This window comes from Lepus europaeus, chromosome 1 (assembly GCF_033115175.1).
Source record: "Lepus europaeus isolate LE1 chromosome 1, mLepTim1.pri, whole genome shotgun sequence".
In the NCBI taxonomy this organism is placed as follows: Eukaryota; Metazoa; Chordata; class Mammalia; order Lagomorpha; family Leporidae; genus Lepus; species Lepus europaeus.
The window spans coordinates 171,663,166-171,682,893 of NC_084827.1; the positions used below are offsets into that span (position 1 = coordinate 171,663,166).

Below are 19,728 nucleotides of genomic sequence, written 5' to 3' on the forward strand. Positions count from 1 at the left end.
GTTGCTCAATGCTGCCATCTATAGGACAGTCGGAGATGAATCGTGTAATACCCGAAAGTGCGTTTTAAGAGGACTGAAATGATTTATCAAAATCTTGCAACAGCTGTGTTGATACCACAAAAAAGTTATGATTCAAGAAGTTAAAACCCTACATTCCATGCGTTCAGTTTTGTGCAGTGCATCTAAAATTGGCTTTAAAATGGAAATGTTGGCCTATGTATGACAACTATAGGAAAATCACACAAAAATTTATAAATTAGTATATATTCCTATAGTGTTTGGGTTGGATAAAGGTGCAACTAACCATTTGAAAATTACATGTAAATAAGAAATAAAATTGTAAAGTATTTCCTGTATCAAGCTATACTTTCTTTAAATGAATGGGTATAATCACAGGAGCTGTTTTAATGTTGGCATCTCAGAATTAACTTTGATAATTTAGAACAATTCTTGGAAGAAAATAAAAATGTGACTTTTCTCATTTTAAGATATATTTCTCTTTGAACATAGCTCAAAACTAATAGCAAATATTTGAACGTCTCTTCTGAAAGGCAATGCAAAATGTATAAAAAGCATCTTACAGCTTGAATCAGGTAATAAGAGAGATGCAAAATAAAGATAGTTGACAGTCAATATCATTGGTGTATTTGTTTACAACATGTAGAGACCATGGTGGATGCAATAACTAAAGAAATCATTATGGGAAGAGAACCCTTTAGCTTGAATTTGAAGGGTGGCTACAACTCAGTTAAGTGATTGTCAGATTCTGTTTCTCATTCAAGATTTTTTTGAGCACTACTTGTGTATTAGGCACTAGGCTAGACCATGAGATTTAGATAGCAAAAACATGATCCTGCTCACAGGAAGCTTACAGTGAAGATGGGAGACAAATGAACACAATTACAAAGCATTCTGGTCTCTTTTGTGAAAAAGTAGGCACAGAGCAAATGAGATCATGTAACAACCAATTGAGCTAAGCCACCACCTGCAATGCTCCCTGCTAATGTACCTGGGAAAGTAGCTGAAGATGGCCCAAACACTTAGTCCCCTGCCACCCACATGGGAGACCCAGATGGAGTTCCTGGCTTCTGCCTGGCCCAATCCCACCCATTGCAACTATTTGGGGAGTGAACTAGTAGATTGAAGATTTCTTTCTCTTTCTACCACTCTGCCCTTTAAAGAAGTAAAATAAAATCTTCAAAAACGATAAAAACAACCAGTTTCCTCATGGCTTAAAAGTCATCAGTCACAGATAGTATCAGTTTGGAAATCTAGAAGGTGCCCCCTCCTCTTAATAACTTGTTTTCTCTTATAATTAAAGTTTTTAAATCCTATTGGATTAAGAACATTGAGTAGTAGAATTAAAAGTGAACTGGAAAGTCACGATTGGTACGCGAATCTGCCAGAGCAGGGCTTCTCAACTCTGAATATCTTGTTGTTCTGAATATCGTTGTTCTGATTCAGAGGAGAAAGAATGGCTGGAGAGCAGCAACACACTACAGACGATGCTGGCTGAGCTGGGAGCACCAGCCTCTCAGCTGCACGGCTCTAATCACTGGTGATTAATTGAAGGCACATAATGCAGTGCTATGACATGAAAGCAGACTACTTCTGTTTTAGTACATGTGTACAAGGAGGCTACGCAAAGTTCATGAAAAATTCACACTATCTTCATTCCATTTCCCATGAAGTTTTTGAAGCCCCATCATACAAACTGAACATCGGCAATAGAAGTTCTACTTAACAGAGGCGTCACTGCATTTGGGGCTTTCTTTTCAGTCTTTCTGGCAAGTGTGTAAATTTACTGCCTCTTAAATATTTGTGTCAGAGATTTCCAATGTGTGAATAAGTATGCAGATTTCTGACCTCATCCCTGACCTATTGGCTCAAAATCTCTTAGAGAAGGAGGAGCCCTCAGTGCCTGCATTTTAGGAAGCAAGGGGTTCTTATTGACGCTAAAATTTAAGAATCATTGGCTTAAGCCAGCGCCGTGGCTCAATAGGCTAATCCTCCACCTGTGGCGCCGGCACACTGGGTTCTAGTCTCTGTCAGGGTGCCGGATTCTGTTCCGGTTGCTCCTCTTCCAGTCCAGCTCTCTGCTGTGGCCCGGGAGGGCAGTGGAGGATGGCCCAAGTCCTTGGGCCCTGCACCCGCATGGGAGACCAGGAGAGGCACCTGGCTCCTGGCTTCGGATCAGGATCAGCGTGGGGGCGCTGCCGGCCATTGGGGGTGAACCAATGGCAAAGGAAGACCTTTCTCTCTGTCTTTCTCTCTCTCACTGTCCACTCTGCCTGTCAAAAAAAAAAAAAAAAAAAAAAGTAGACTTGGCTTAAGTGCTAAGGACTTAAAAAAAAAAAAATCCAGAATAAATAAACTAGTAAACCAAAGTCCCTACCTTTGGGTTGCTTACTGCAGCTGGGTGGAGCAAACAATGACCCAAGCATGGGTTAGTCTCAGGGCAGTTGAAACCAGTTGTGGTGTCCCTTGTGAAAACTCACCTCTTTTCTCATCTTGCATTCATCACACATCCCTGAAAACTTGGGGAAAATTAACGAACTGAAAAGTAACACCAGACTTCAGAGAGACAGTAATATCTTCGGCAGACAACCTCACAACATTTGCTGTTTTTGTTATGAATAAAGCATGAAATAAACAGAAGGATGACGTTGGAGAGAGGGAGGAGGTGAAAACTTCCATGCCACTATTTCAATTTTCCCGTTTCAGAAATTCTGTTGACTAAAGTGATTTTGTGTGCATAAACCTACAACAGACATTTGTATAAAATACTTGTTTTTTTTTTTTTTAATTTTCTTGATTTTCGTAACTATTCCCATTTTTTCTACTGTCTTCTTGGATAAAAATTGTGGGGTTTGTCAGTCAGTTTGTTATCTTAGATAATGTCACTCATTCATTTGGTCATTTAATCAAGAGGAAAGAACCCTCTGCTGTTCCTTGTACTCAAAGATACCAATGTTTTATCTCCATAAGCACACACCCAGGGGGATTTGCAGAGTACACTACCTCTTGCTGTTTCTGCTTCATTCTCAAAGTTGTCTTTCAGCACAATATACTCAGTCTAAAATTTGATAACCAAAACATATTTTTCAACTAATTCTTCGACTTCACTTGGTTATTTATTTATTTATTGTAAGAATTTCAGTAAAGGTGAATGTCCCATGCTCACTCTTCAGTGTTTAGGATGGCGGTAAACCTAGTTGGTTTTCTGTACTAACAAAGAATCACAAGGTCACTCACTGCATCACGTCTTTCTCACATCCCCTCCTCAATTACAAACTTCACCATCATAATGTTAGGTAGGAAGTCAGTTATGAGCTTATGTGTGTGTGACATAAAGGCCTAAAGAGAAGACGTCTATGTCCAGCATATGCATCTGCATCTCTGAGTTATCCTGACAATATTTCAGGGGCAGCCTGGCCTTCACATCCTGCCCTGCCCCCTTCTACCTGATAACCTGCCAGGTGGAGGTCCCCGCCCCTTCTGCCTGACAAATCTTCCACAATCTCCCAGATGCAGCCCAGTATCTGCATTTCAAATACCCTGCTACAGATAGAAGTTTTTCTATTTACATCCAAAAAGCCCTTTGTTCCAAGAGGAGCAGAGGTGGGGAAGCAAGACCCATCTCCTTAAAAACCCTCCGCCTCAACCGGACTGCGTGCTCAGCCCTCTGCCTCTCTGCTGAGCTGCCCGCCTGCCTGGCCAGGTGTAATCTTTCCACTCAACCATGTAACCTCGCTCCCCCCGCCCCCTTCCAATCGACGGCGCTCTCTCCCAGGTCCTGTCTGGAGAGGTGCCCATCCGTTCTTACGGATGTCCCTTCCCTAATAAACCTTGCTATTTTACCTCCCTCTACTCTATGTCTCACCCCTGAATTCTTTCTTGCGCAAAGACAAGAACCCTGCAATTTCTCCGGTAACAATATCTTTCTTTTTCTTCTTTTAAAAAATAGTTTCTCAAAGTCAGGCTCATCACTCTGAAAATCTCCATTTTTAAAAAAAATCTGATTAGAAGCTTAAGAATATTAGCTCTGTGTGGACTGAGAAGATAAAGTTAATTTGAACTCAAGAAATTGGCAACTCCTTCTCTACTGCAGTGTTGTCTAGTGCAATGCCATACCTTGGTGGAGAGTCACTCACATCAGAATTATCTGGGAATTTGCTTAAAATCAAAGTTTTCTTTCAGATCCTACTAAGCCCAATCCTGTGAAGGTCAGTAGGCACATCTCCCATTTCCCATCCCTACTCCTGTGAGATTTATTTATGCTACGATTTGAAAACCACCGATTGGCATATCTCTCAAACCATGTATTATAAATGAGGGTATTTTGAAATATTTGAGGAATTGGTCTCTGGCAATGATTGCAAGTCTGGTCAATAATTTCATTCTGCAGGATTCTATTGCAATACTGAAACGTTCGATTGTAACAGCAATATATTTACACAAACACTGCACATTAAGCCCTGTACACCCCTGAAACACAACTTACACCTACTGACTGCAAAGCGTTTGGATCCTTCTATTCTTCTTTCTCCTCTTTCCGTCCACACTATTTTCACTTTTGTTTTTGGTGCTTGCTAAGACCCACCAAATTAGTTTGCAGCACACTGAGGTGCCATAGCCCACAGGTTGAAAACCTTCTCTCACTCAATGAGTATAACTGAATTCATAAGCAAAACAGTGATTATCTCTAGTTCTTTTGTTGTGCCTTCTACAGAATCTCCTAAGAAAATGCACAATACAGCCAATGGATTCATTTAAATAGTGGTGTTTTGTTTTTGTTTTTGACATGAACTAAGATAATTTTTCCAACCGATCTGTACCTACCAAGCAATGAAACATATGATGCACTTAAAATTTTCCATGCACTTTTACAAGGAAATTCGAAATTATGCAAAATAGCAAATTACTTATTTGCCCTTATTATCACTTTATGATCACTTCCTAACATTATTTTATTGTAATACTGAGATAATGTCATTTACTTCACCATGTAAAGTATTTGGGAGGGGCCGGCACTGTGGCATAGTGGGCTAAGCCTCTCCTGCGGCAATGACATCCCACGTGGCCTCCAGTTGGTGTCCTGGCTGCTCCTTTTCCAATCCAGCTTTCTACTATGACCTGAGAAAACAGTAGGAGATGGTCTAAGTACTTGGGCCCTAGCACCCACGTGGGAGATCAGGAAGAAGCTCTTGGCTCCTGGCTTTGGATCAGCCCAGTTCCAAGTTTTGTGGCCATTTGGGGAGTGCACCAGAGGATGGAAGACCTTTCTCTTTGTCTCTCCCTCTCTCTGTCTGTGACTCTACTTCTACTTCTCAAATAAATAAATAAATAAAATATTTTTTAAAAAGTATTTGGGAAAAACAAATGAGTTATACATTATAAATGCATTTAAAATGTATTCCTATTTATGTATATTTTGTTTTTGTAACAGTTTTGGATTGAATTTACAGGAAAAATAGATTGTTTTCATTTATAAATCTGACAATTTTTAAAAAATTAATTACTTATTAGTAATTTACTTGATTGGCTTTATTTAAAACATCTCATCACAAATACTAAAATGTTACTATTTCATAATTTTTAATTTATCAAATATAATTTCTGTGATTCCTAGGAAATTAAACTTTTTTTCCTCTTTTATTTAATAAATATAAATTTCCAAAGTACAACTTTTGAATTATAGCGGCTTTTCCCCCATAACCTCCCTCCCACCCACAATCATCCCTTCTCCCACTACCTCTCCTATCCCATTCTTCATCAAGATTCACTTTTTTTTTTTTTTGACAGGCAAAGTTAGACAGTGAGAGAGAGAGAGAGAAAGGTATTCCTTTTCCATTGGTTCACCCCCCAAATGGCCACTACTGCCAGCGTGCTGTGCTGATCCGAAGCCAGGAACCAGGTACTTCCTCCTGGTCTCCCATGTGGGTGCAGGGCCCAAGGACTTGGGCCATCCTCCACTGCACTCCCGGGCCACAGCAGAGAGCTGGACTGGAAGAGGGGCAACTGGGACTAGTACTCTGCGCGCCGACCGGAACTAGAACCTGGTGTGCCGGCGCCACAGGTAGAGGATTAGCCTAGTGAGCCATGGAGCCAGCCAAGATTCACTTTCAATTATCTTTATATACACAAGATCAACTTAATATATACTAAGTAAAGATTTCAATAGACTGCACCCACCCACACAAAGTATACAGTACTGTTTGAGTAGTAGTTTTACCATTAATTCTCATAGTACAACACATTAAGGACAAAGATCCTACATGGGGAGCAGGTGCACAGTGACTCCCATTGTTGATTTAACAATTGACACCCTTATTTATGATGTCAGTAATCACCCGAGGCTCTTGTCATGAGGCTCTTGTCTCAAGAGGCTATGGAAACCTCTTGAGTTCACAAACTCTGACCTTATTTAGAAAAGGTCATAGTCAAAGAGGAAGTTCTCTTCTCCCTTCAGAGAAAGGTACCTCCTTCTTTGATGGCCCGTTCTTTCCACTGGGATATCACTTGCAGAGATCTTTCACTTAGGTCATTTTTTTTTTTTTTGCCACAGCGTCTTGGCTTTCCATGCCTAAAATACTTTCATGGGCTTTTTAGCCAGATCCGAATGCCTTAAGGGCTGATTCTGTGGCCAGAGTGCTGTTTAGGGCATTTGCCATTCTATGAGTCTGCTGTGACTCCTGCTTCCCATGTAGGATCATTCTCTCCTTTTTAATTCTATCAATTATTATTTGCAGACACTGGTCTTATTTATGTAATCCCTTTGACACTTAATCCTATCTTTTTGATCAATTATGAACTTAAACTGATCACTTTAACTAGTAAGATGGCATTGGTACATGCCACCGTGATGGGATCGAATTGGAATCCCCTGATACGTGTCTAGCTCTACCATTAGGGATAAGTCTGAGTGAGATGTGTGTACTTCTCTTCCCTCTCTTATTCCCACTCTTATATTTAACAGGGATCAATTTTCAGTTTAAACACCTAAGAATAATTGTGTGTTAAATACAGAGTTCATCAACAGAGTGCCTTCCCCTAGGAGGTTCACACCTCCCTTAGGATATACCCCATGTGAAGAGATAGATAGGTCTGGGCCTCTTAACTTACAAGGCCTAAAGCCCAACAGATTATTATCAAGCCCCTTCTATCAGGTTCTATTTGCCTCTCAATCAGAAAACTTAATTGTAGCTTAGACAGCACCTTTTTTTTTTTTTAAACTTTTATTTAATGAATATAAATTTCCAGTATACAGCTTATGGATTACAATGGCTTCCCCTTCCCATAATTTCCCTCCCACCCGCAACCCTCCCCTCTCCCGCTCCCTCTCCCTTTCCATTCACATCAAGATTCATTTTCAATTCTATTTATATACAGAAGATCAATTTAGTATAAATACTTCAACAGTTTGCACCCACATAGAAACACAAAGTGAAACATACTGTTTGAGTACTAGTTATAGCATTAAATCAAAATGTACAGTACATTAAGGACAGAGATCCCACATCAGGAGCAAGCGCACAGTGGCTCCTGTTGTTGACCCAACAAACTGACACTCTAGTTTATGGCGCCAGTAACCACCCTAGGCTGTCGTCATGAGTTGCCAAGGCTATGGAAGCCTTCCAAGTTCCCCGACTCTGATCATATTTAGACAAGGTCATAAAAGACAGGTTGAGGATAGTAACCAATGATCCTAAGAGTGGCCTTAACCAGGTCTGAACAATTATACAGCATTAAGTGGGGAAGAGGCCCATCAGTACACACAGGTTGGGAGTAGAGCCATTGGTGGTAGAGTAGAGGTTATGATTACAAAGGAATGAGGCCCAAGTGGACTAGACAGGGTCTAGAACAAAGGACAGAGTCATTATTAGAGGAGCTAAGAAAGGTGCTATCTAAGCTACAAGTAATTTTTCTGATTGAGAGGCAAGTAGAACCTGATAGAAGGGGCTTGATAATAATCTGTTGGGCTTTAGGCCTTGTAAGTTAAGAGGCCCAGACCTATCTATCTCTTCACATGGGGTATATCCTAGACAGCACCTTTCTTAGCTCCTCTAATAATGACTCTGTCCTTTGTTCTAGGCCCTGTCTAGTGCACTTGGGCCTCATCCCTTTGTAATCATAACCTCTACTCTACCACCAATGGCTCTACTCCCAACCTGTGTGTACTGATGGGCCTCTTCCCCACTGAATGCTGTATAATTGTTCAAACCTGGTAAATGCCACTCTTAGGATCATTGGTTACTATCCACACTCTGTCTTTTATGACCTTGCCTAAATATGAGCAGAGTCAGCAAACTTGGAAGGCTTCCATAGCCTTGGCAACTCATGACGACAGCCTAGGGTGGTTACTGGCGCCATAAACTAGAGTGTCAATTTGTTGGGTCAACAACAGGAGCCACTGTGCGCTTGCTCCTCATGTAGGATCTCTGTCCTTAATGTACTGTACATTTTGATTTAATGCTATAACTAGTACTCAAACAGTATGTTTCACTTTGTGTTTCTATGTGGGTGCAAACTGTTGAAATCTTTATACTAAATTGATCTTCTGTATATAAAGAGAATTGAAAATGAATCTTGATGTGAATGGAAGGGGAGAGGGAGCGGGAGAGGGGAGGGTTGCGGGGGGGGGAGGGAAGTTATGGGAGGGGGAAGCCATTGTAATCCATAAGCTGTACACTGGAAATTTATATTCATTAAATAAAAGTTAAAAAAAAATACAGAGTTCAACCAATAGTATTAACTAGAACAAAAAAAATACTAAAAGGGATAAAGTATTAAATTGTACATCAACAGTCAGGACAAGTACTGATCAAGTCACTCTTTCTCATAGTGTCCATTTCACTTCAACAGGTTTCCTTTTTGGTGCTTGGTTAGTTGTCACCAATCACGGAAAACATATGATATTTGTCCCTTTGGGACTGGCTTAATTCACTCAGCATGAGGTTTTCCAGATTCCTCCATCTTGTTGCAAATGACCGGGTTTCATTGTTTTTGACTGCTGTATAGTATTCTATAGAGTACATGTCCCATAATTTCTTTATCCAGTTTACTGTTGATGGGCATTTAGGTTGATTCCAGGTCTTAGCTATTGTGAATTGAGCTGCAATCAGCATTAATGTGCAGACAGTTTTTTTGTTTGCCAATTTAATTTCCTTTGGGTAAATTCCAAGGAGTGGGATGGCTGGGTTGTATGGTAGGGTTATATTCAGGTTTCTGAGGAATCTGCAGACTGATTTCCACAGTGGCTTTACCAGTTTGCAGTCCCACCAACAGTGGGTTAGTGTCCCTTTTTCTTTCTTTTTTTTTTTTTAATTTTTTTTTTTTTAATTTTTGACAGGCAGAGTGGACAATGAGAGAGAGACAGAGAGAAAGGTCTTCCTTTTGCCATTGGTTCACCCTCCAATGGCCGCCGCGGTAGGCGCGCTGTGGCCAGCGCACTGCGCTGATCCAATGGCAGGAGCCAGGTGCTTATCCTGGGCTCCCATGGGGTGCAGGGCCCAAGGAGTTGGGCAATCCTCCACTGCCCTCCCTGGCCACAGCAGAGAGCTGGCCTGGAAGAGGGGCAACCGGGACAGGATCGGTGCCCCGACTGGGACTAGAACCCGGGGTGCCGGCACCGCAAGGCGGAGGATTAGCCTAGTGAGCCGCGGCGCCAGCCTAGTGTCCCTTTTTCCCCACATCCTTGCCAGCATCTGTTGTTGGTAGATTTCTGTATGTGAGGTATTCTAACCAGGGTGAGGTGAAACCTCATTGTGGTTTTGATTTGCATTTCCCTGATTGCTAGTGATCGTGAAAATTTTCTCATGTGTTTGTTGGCGATTTGGAGTTCCACTTTTGAAAAATGTCTATTGAGGTCCTTGGCCCATCTCTTAAGTGGGTTGTTTGTTTTGATGTTGTGGAGTTGCTTGATCTCTTTGTAGATTCTGGTTATCAACCCTTTATCTGTTGCATAGTTTGCAAATATTTTTTCCCATTCTATCAGTTGCCTCTTCATTTTCTTGACTGTTTCATTTGCAGTACAGAAACTTCTCAATTTGATGCAATCCCAAATGTTAATTTTGGTTTTGACTGCCTATGCTTCCAGGGTCTTTTCCAAGAAGTCTTTGCCTGTGCCTATATCTTGCAGGGTTTCTCTGATGTTCTCTAATAATTTGATGGTGTTGGGTTGTAGATTTAGATCTTTAATCCATGTTGAATGGATTTTTGTGTAAGGTGAAAGGTAGGGATCTTGCTTCATGCTTCTGCATGTGGAAATCCAGTTTTCCCAGCACCATTTGTTGAAGAGACTGTCTTTGCTCCAGTAATTGGTTTTAGTTCCTTGATCAAATATAAGTTGGTTGTAGATGTTTGGATTGATTTCTGGTGTTTCTATTCTGTTCCATTGGTCTATCCATTTGTTTTTGTACCAATACCAGGCTGTTTTGATTCTAACTGCTCTGTAGTACGTCTTAAAATCTGGTATTGTGATGCCTCCAGCTTTGTTTTTGTTGTACAAGATAGTTTTAGCTATTCAAGGTCTCCTGTGCCTCCATATGAATTTCAGCATCATTTTTTCCAGATCTGAGAAGAATGTCTTTGTATTTTGATTGGTATCACATTGAATCTGTAAATTGCTTTGGAAGAATAGACATTTTGATGATATTGATTCTTCCAATCCATGAGCATGGAAGATTTTTCATTTTTTGGTATCCTCTTCTATTTCTTTCTTTAAGATTTTGTAATTCTCATCGTAGAGATCTTTGACGTCCTTGGTTAAGTTTATTCCAAGATATTTGATTTTTTTTGTAACTATTGTGAATGGGATTGATCTTAACAGTTCTTTCTCAGCCATGGCATTGCCTGTGTATACAAAGGCTGTTGGTTTTTGTGTATTGATTTTATATCCTGCTACTTTGCCAAACTCTTCTATGAGTTCCAATAGTCTCTTAGTAGAGTTCTTTGGATCCCCTAAATAAAGAATCATATCATCTGCAAAGAGGAATAGTTTGAGTTCTTCCTTCCCAATTTGTATCCCTTTAATTTCTTTTTCTTGCCTAATGATTCTGGCTAAAACTTCCAGTACTATATTGAATAGCAATGGTGAGAGTGGGCATTCCTGTCTGGTACTGGATCTCAGTGGAAATGCTTCCAACTTTTCCCTATTCAGTAGGGTGCTGGCCATGGGTTTGTCATAAATTGTCTTGATTGTGTTGAGGAATGTTTTTTCTATACCCAGTTTGCTTACAGTTTTCATCATGAAAGGGTGTTGTATTTTATCAAATGCTTTCTCTGCATCTATTGAGATAATAATATGGTTTTTCTTCTGCATTCTGTTAATGTGGTGTATCACATTGATTGATTTCCAAATTTTGAACCATCCCTGCATACCAGGGATAAATCCCACTTGGTCTGGGTGGAAGATCTTTCTGATGCTTTGTTGGATTCTATTGGCTAGAATTTTATTGAGGATTTTTGCATCTAAGTTCATCAGGGAAATTGGTCTGTAATTCTTTTTCTCTGTTGCATCTTTTTCATCCATTCAACAAATATTTATTGACATTTGCTATGTGTCACTGTTTCTGGTGATTGAGATACAGCAGAAAGAAGATGGGTACCTGCCCTCATGGAGTTTACACTCTAGTAAAAGGAGAGAAACAAGGATAAAACTAAACACCTTACATTATTAGAATATCTAATATGTTAGATGATAAATGCTATGGAAGAAAGTAAACATTAAACCAAGATAAGCAGGCTTGGTAGGCAGGGTTGTAACTACAAAGAGGTGGTCCAGGTAAATCTCATTCAAGATAGTGACACATAAGCAAACTGGCCAATTGGAAAACAGTGAAGAGTATTCTATGCAAAGGAGATAGCCAAAAGCCCAATGTAGGAGTATGCTCTACACATTCAAGGGACGGTAAAAAGGCAAGTGTGGAGGAAGTAGAATGGAAGAGGAGAGAATAGGAGGAAGGGAGTTTAGTGAAATAACAGTGGATAAAATTGTGAAGGATCACATAAAGCACACGGAGCACTGAATGGGATAGGAAACCATTGGATGCTGTTTAACAGAGCAGTGATATAACATGTCATAGGTTCAAGACTCATTCTGGCTGCTCTGCTGGGAACCAACTGTTGAAGAAGAAGGGCAAGGATAACAGCCGAAGCAGGCTGACATGTTAAAAGGCTATTATAGAGACCAGCGCCGTGGCTCTATAGGCTAATCCTGCACCTGCGGCACCGGCACACCGGGCTCTAGTCCCGGTCGGGGCGCCGGATTCTGTCCCAGTTGCTCCTTTTCCAGGCCAGCTCTCTGCTGTGGCCCAGGAAGGCCGTGGAGGATGGCCCAAGTCCTTGGGCCCTGCACCCACATGGGAGACCAGGGGAAGCACCTGGCTCCTGGCTTCGGATCAGCGTGGTGCACCAGCTGCAGCGCGCCAGCCACAGCAGCCACTGGGGGGTGAACCAACGGAAAAGGAAGACCTTTCTCTCTGTCTCTCTCTCTTACTCTCCACTCTGCCTGTCAAAAACAAACAAACAAACAAAATAAGAAAACAACAACAACAACAAAAAACCTATTGTAGAAATACAGTTAAGAGATAATGGCCATCAGTTGGGATGGTGAGAAGTGGTCAAATTCTAAACACATTTTGAATGCGACCAGCAAAATCTGCAGGTAGTTTGAATGTAACATGGAAGAAAAAGAGTGAAGAGTGAAGACTGACTCCAAGGTTTATACCTGAACAACTGGAAATATAGTCTCCATCACCAAGATGGTATGCCAGTTTTCTATTGCTGCATTAAGTAACTACTTCCAAAGAAGTATGGTGGACATAAACTGTTTCCTTATGATCTAGGATTCTTTGGGTCAGAAATTTAGACAGGGCAGTGTGGGGAGTGTTTGTCTCTGCTCCATGGTGTTTAGGGTCATGGATGAAGGTGGCTTGAGTGGCTTCAGCCAGGACTAATTTAGAGATTTCTTGCCTCTGCTGTCTGGCGCTTGGGCCAGGCTGCCTGAAGGCTGGATCAACCAAAGTACTCACAACTGGTTTCGCTTTCCTCCCCCTCCCTTTGTTTTTGGGCCTTTCACAGCATGTGGACTAGATTTTTAAGGAGAGTGTCTATGAAGAGGATCCCAAGGAGGAGCTCTGGAGTATTTCAAGAAAACTATGCAGAAAATATATAGTCTTATATGCTTTTACTTTCGAAGTCATCGTCTTCTACTATATGTACTCTGTTAGTCAAAACAATCACGGGCCAGCCAGATTAAATACAAGGGAACCTAGAAAAGGGTTCTTAAGTAGAGTAGTATCAAAGGATTTGTATCCTGTTTTTTAAACTACCACAGACTGGAAAGCTGTGTATGAGGAGGGAAGGTAGTGGAAGATGAATAGCTCAGCACTGATCATGTTGACTTTAAGGTGCTGAGTGAAACACCAGGTGGAAATGTCAAGAAGACATTTGTGTGTAAGAGTTCGGAGTTCCGAGGTAAAGATACAAATGTAAAGTTTGTAGCACAGGCGTGGGATTTAGAGCTCATGATACAGGATAAAACCATCAAGGGACAGCAAATAAATAGAGAAAAGAACAAAGATACCAGCAAAGGACACTGACAAGGGCAACCAGCAAACGTGCTCTGTTTTCAGCAATGGGAAGACACCGTATCAGATAAGAGTGAAGGACTGAGTCAGTTGCAGCAGAGGTCCAATCTGAGGAAGCCTTGGAATTGGCTTAGGCTGTAGCATCATTGCATTTGTGCTATGTGTAAGAGACATTAACACTGGTCTCCCAGGAATACCACATGTTTAGGACATGGTTGGATTCCTCAGTGAAATGAGAAGAGTTTAGCAAATTCCTCAGATGTATACAGTAAATCTCTAGTGTTTGTATGGATAATTATGGCAATATTTCATAACATATAACTTTATGAATGAAGCTGAAAAATTGACACAAGAATAGGGATACTGATGTATGTTGAATGTTAATTTCAGTTAATTGTCTCAATGCACTCCTATCTTCTTGCCTCTGACATAAGACTTTTAAATATTTCATAACAACTGCTTTTTTTGCTAAGTCTTTTGAAATATTTTTGGTGAAATTTATTTCTAGAAATCTACTTCTAAATTTATTATAGTTTACTGATTTGAAAATTTTCTAAACAAAAGCTTTCACTTTCATTTTGAATTGCTCTTAAAGATTAATGTGACTGTGTACTCAAAGGAAAAATATCAATACCAATACCTAGTATTAAATTGGAAAATGTGAATTAGAACATTTTTCAAAATAAATCATATCCCCCCGTATAATAATATAAAATAAAAGCTACTGTATCATTGAAGGAGCACACAACTTACTAAAGTGTAAACACCATCACTTTTGGGATCTTCATAGAACTAGAAAATATACTTAAAGACAATCATGTGTAGTGTGAAATTTACATTACTATTGCTTTAGTTTTGCAATTTGTCATTATCATATGGAAGCAAAAATAAAGGTAATCCATGTGTGGTCTTATATATCAGCCAAGAGCTGTAGATGGCCCTTGCCACTTCTTCCCTGTGCAATCTGCAGCCTTGCACTCCCAGCTGACTTTACTTGCCCAAATGGACATTTGCTCAAATTAGCAATTCTTCCCACATAATTGCTTGCTCACTTTCTTGCTGAGAGCATTTAAAGCAGGAGGGGGTGGTTCAGGACCACGGAAAGCATGAGGAAGGGGCATTACTAAAATATTTTATTCATGTAAGTGGGAGAAGACCTGATCCTGCAATTGCTTCTGGATGCCTTTTGTTTAAAGAACAATACAATTCTGACTCCTTGAAATTTGGGCGAATCATTTTCCTAGACATTCTGCAGTACCTTCTAATCTTCTCCATTGAATTCTACCTAATGACAGATGAGAGGATAAGGAAAGTAGGAGTAACCACCACTTTCCAGTGCAAAATGTCTTTTCAATGTTCATGTTTTTAATTAGCTACCTTTTTAAAAATTTCATATTTTCTGACAGTGTGATATACCAGTCCATCACAGAAAAGAATTAATTCATTCAAAGACAGCAGTATTTGGGATAGATGAGAGAGGGAGTATGAATAGGCCCCTATCTGAAAGATAACTAGAACCTTCTTGGGACCTGCAGCTCATCCTTCAGTCCTGTAAACTACCCAGAAGCCCTTCAATAATGATCTCCCACTACTGCAACCACATTGTAATTTTCCTTACACTAGTTTCATCTGACTTTTGGTGCTTGCAATTAATATGTCCTACTAATGCAGATAGGTAGATATTAACAAAGGAGGAAGAGAATTCTGGGCCAGGGGTACAACAAGATTCTAGGTGAAGAAACAGTTACGTGGCATGGTGTTTTCTGGGACAGTGAGGAAACTGGCTTAGAAAACTTAGTAGTTTGTAAGGAATGTATTTAAATAAATTTTCTTTATTACCACAAAGTAAGAGTACCAATTCTCTCAGCCTCTTCAGAGGTAGTTGAAGCAGAGCTAAGAACTTTCAAATGCATATGCCACCTGACCCAGAAATTCCATCTCTAGAAATGAATTCTGCAGTAATCCTTATACAAAAATATTCATTGATATGTCATTTTGTCATAGAAAATGACTTCAGACATACATTTCCATCAGAAGAGAATTTAGTAGAAGCCGGCATTGAGGCATAGCAGGTAAAACTGCTGCCTGCAATGCTGGCATCCCATACGGGTGCTGGTTCAAGTTCCAGCCACTCTACTTTCAAACCAGCTCTCTGCTAATGGTCTGGGAACAGCTCATGGGAGACCCTGAAGGATCTCCTAGCTCCTGGCTTCAGCCTGGCACTACCCCAGCAGTTGCACAGTTGCAGCCATCTGGGGAGTGAACCAGTAGATAGAAGATTCTCTCTCTCTCTCTCTCTCTCTCTCTCTCTCTCTCTCTCTCTCTCTCTCCCTTTCTCTGTATAACTCTTTCAAATAAATATTTTTTTAAAAAAGAAAACTTAGTAAATAATTTGTGCTACATGTACATACTGAAGTATTGCATAGACATTAGAGATGACTCAGCAGATCACAATGTACTGTTACAAAGCAATCCCCACATAAAAAAGTGAAAAGTGAGGTGAGAACTCTAAAAATACTCTCATATTTTTCAAGATCATACATATTCTCTGAGAGGGGAGGACTTATCCACCCCCCCCCATATTCTCTTTTTTTGTTTGTTTGTTTTGTTTTGTTTTGATAGGCAGAGTGGACAGTGAGAGAGAGAGACAGAGAGAAAGGTCTTCCTTCACCGTTGGTTCACCCTCCAATGGCCGCTGCGGCCGGTGCGCTGCAACTGGCGCACCACGCTGATCCGAAGCCAGGAGCCAGGTGCTTCCCCTGGTCTCCCATGCAGGTGCAGGGCCCAAGCACTTGGGCCATCCTCCACTGCCTTCCTGGGCCACAGCAGAGAGTTGGCCTGGAAGAGGAGCAACCGGGACAGAATCCGGCACCCCGACTGGGACTAGAACCCAGTGTGCCGGCGCCGCAGGTGGAGGATTAGCCTATTGAGCCATGGCGCTGGCCCCCATATTCTCTTACATTGCTTTTTTTTAAAACCACATTCATGTATTACTACTTGACTTCAACCACTGTAACTAAATATGATTACAGTGTAGAACAATTAAAACTTTAAAGATGTATACATAATTATCACCACTTGGAAACTGTTATGTAGGTTCTTCTCAGATAGAACACCAAATGTCAGTTGAATGAACCCAGAATCAGGGTTCCAGGTCCTTCAGAATTGGAGGCTGCAGTGGCTTTTGTGGAGGATTGGGGAATTCATCAGAGTGTTGCATCTCTCTTGGAGGCTCAGGTTGAGGGACAGAAGCCCAGGCCACAGAGCACATGGAGACAAGGCCAAGGGCAAGGAATGGCTCCCTGTCACCAAGTTGAGCTGCCTGGTCAGACATGGAGATCAGGTCCCTGGAAATGTGTCTCTTCTCCCTGCTCATCAAGGACTCTGAGTTCATTGTCTTTTTACTGGGGACATCACTCAAGCATGAGATCCTGAAGATTAGGCGAGTGCAAAGGCAGACATATACTGGCTGACTGACCAGATTCAAGGCATTTGTTGCCATGGGGGACTACAATGGCAATGTCAATAGGGGTGTGAAGTGCTCTTAAGAAGTAGCCACATGTACCAATGCCATCTCACTAGTCAAAGTGATCAGTTCCAGTTCACAACTGATCATAATGATAGGATTAAGAGTCAAAGGGATCACATAAACAAGACTGGTGTCTGCTAATACTAACTGATAGAATTAAAAAGGAGAGAAAGATCCAACATGGGAAGTGGGATACACAGCAGACTCATAGAAGAGCAGATGTCCTAAACAGCACTCTGGCCTCAGAATCAGCCCTTAAGGCATTCGGATCTGGCTGAAGAGCCCATGAGAGTATTGTAGGCATGGAAAGCCAAGACACTATGGCAAAAAAAATAAAAATAAATAAATGACCTAAATGAAAGATCTCTGTGAGTGAGATCCCAGTGGAAAGAACGGGGTCATCAAAGAAGGAGGTACCTTTCTCTGAAGGGAGGCGAGAACTTCCACTTTGACTATGACCTTGTCTAAATACAATCAGAGTCGCTGAACTCAAAAGGCTTCCATAGCCTTGGCAACTCATGACAAGAGCCTAGGGTGATTAATGACACCATAAACAAGAGTGTCAGTTGTTAAGTCAACAACAGGAATCACTGTGCACTTACTCCCCATGTAGGATCTTTGTCCTTAATGTGTTGTACAATGTGAATTAATACTATAACTAGTACTCAAACAGTACTTTACACTTGTGTTTCTGTGTGGGTGCACACTGTTGAAATCTTTACTTAATATATACTAAATTGATCTTCTGTATATAAAGATAATTGAAAATGAATTTTGATGTGAATGGAATGGGAGAGGGAGCGGGGGATGGGAGGGTTGCGGGTGGGAGGGAAGTTATGGGGGGGGGGAAGCCACTGTAATCCAAAAGCTGTACTTTGGAAATTTATATTTATTAAATAAAAGTTAAAAAAAAAAAAGAAGTAGCCACCACTGACCAAGGGGACATCACCTGCCAAGCTCCCATTGTGCCTGTGCAGAGAGGCTACTGGGGAAACAATATCAGGAAACTCCACACCAAGTCTTGCCAGGTGACAGGACTACAGCTCTGTACTGCTGTTCCTCATCTCCACTCCTAGATGTACCGACATCCTCTCAACCTCTGCACCCAAGAAGCTGCCACTAATGGCTGGTACTGATGACAGCTACACCTCAGCCAGGGGCTGCACTGCCACTCTAGGCAACTTTTCCAAGGTCACATTTGATACCATCTCCAAGACCTGATTCTTGACCACTGACCACACTCACCTCTGCAAAGAGTCAGTGTTCACCAAGTCTCCCTATCAGGAATTCATTGACTATCTTCTAAAGTCCCATCCCAGAGCCTCTGTACAAAGGGCCCAGGCTCCAGCTGTAGATACAACATAAGGTTTTTACATAAGAAAAATAAAGTGAATTAAGCCTGTTTTCTTAAAGAAAAGAAATTGCTACATAAATATTGCTTGAAGCCCTCTCCGTATATTATCAACTTTAAAAGGGAGATGCTATCCTCCAATGGCAAACTAGGCTGCAGCAGATGAGACTGCTGAAGCTCGAAGGATGCTCTAATTCCAAAATCTGGCTCAAAGCCTTAGTGTTTAACCGTTCTTCCTTTTGCATCCATGAGCAGAACTGACTTTGCTGTAATGCTCTTCAGGAGGATTTCTGTGGATAAAAACTAAATTTCCTTGCAGTCAGTCTATCAGTGATTTCCAACGAAGGATCCTTTGTATAATGTCTAGTAAAGCAAGTCACTAAATAAACTCTTCCTTTTGTACCAGGAACTTAGATTTGGCATAGCAGTTTCTTGAAACTGAATGTTAGAGTAACCACCACCCCATAAATTTCATTAGAGCATAGTATATATCAGCAGGTTCCCCAGTAGTGGGAGCCACTGAATCATGACAGTAACACTCTTGGATATTCTTACTATATAGATCATCCTTGTTGATCTGGAGCCTGGATTTTGAAGAGAGGAGGTTGGAGTCAATGAAGTTATTGGCATGCAATTTGTTGGATCTCTACCCAGCATTCGTTTTTTTCTCTACCTTTTTCTGTGAGTAACCTGATATCCTGTAAATCAACTCTAGGATGGCAATTAGCTTAGGCCTTAGATCTGGACAGCCTTGGTTTGGTTGGCCCTAATACTTACATAATTATAAATGTAGATGACTTATTTAACCTCTTTCATGTCTCCAACACCAATTTCATGGGCATAATAAACTATTATTATATAAATTTAATAAATCATTGAGGGATTATATTAATGGGGGAATGATGAGAGTACCTTGCTGAATTGCTATGAGATTTTAAACAGATAATATTTATATTAGCAGTGCTAAATAAAAATTAGCCATCAGTATCGTTATTGTTGTCCTCGACCATGTGTTTTAGAATAAGATTAGTCCCATCATTCCTCATTTTTCCAAGCCCTCATTCCCCTATTCTACTGCAGGATAGGACCTGGCATATACAGGTAAAGATCATGAACAACTTCACAGAAACTGCATTTTTAAGGAAGGGGAAAGATTTTCCAATTTGTCTTACCCATTGACTTACTTTGGGTTTTTGTATGTGTGTGTCAGCATATAATCAGATACGCTTTATACTTATTTGTTCTTTAAGAGTACA

At 40.8% G+C, this 19,728-nt stretch overlaps 1 pseudogene; it reads left to right on the forward strand.

Moving 5' to 3' along the window:
* Window positions 1-35: 35 nt before the first annotated feature.
* On the forward strand, window positions 36-18,486 carry LOC133763553 (small ribosomal subunit protein uS5-like; annotated as a pseudogene).
* Window positions 18,487-19,728: the final 1,242 nt, after the last annotated feature.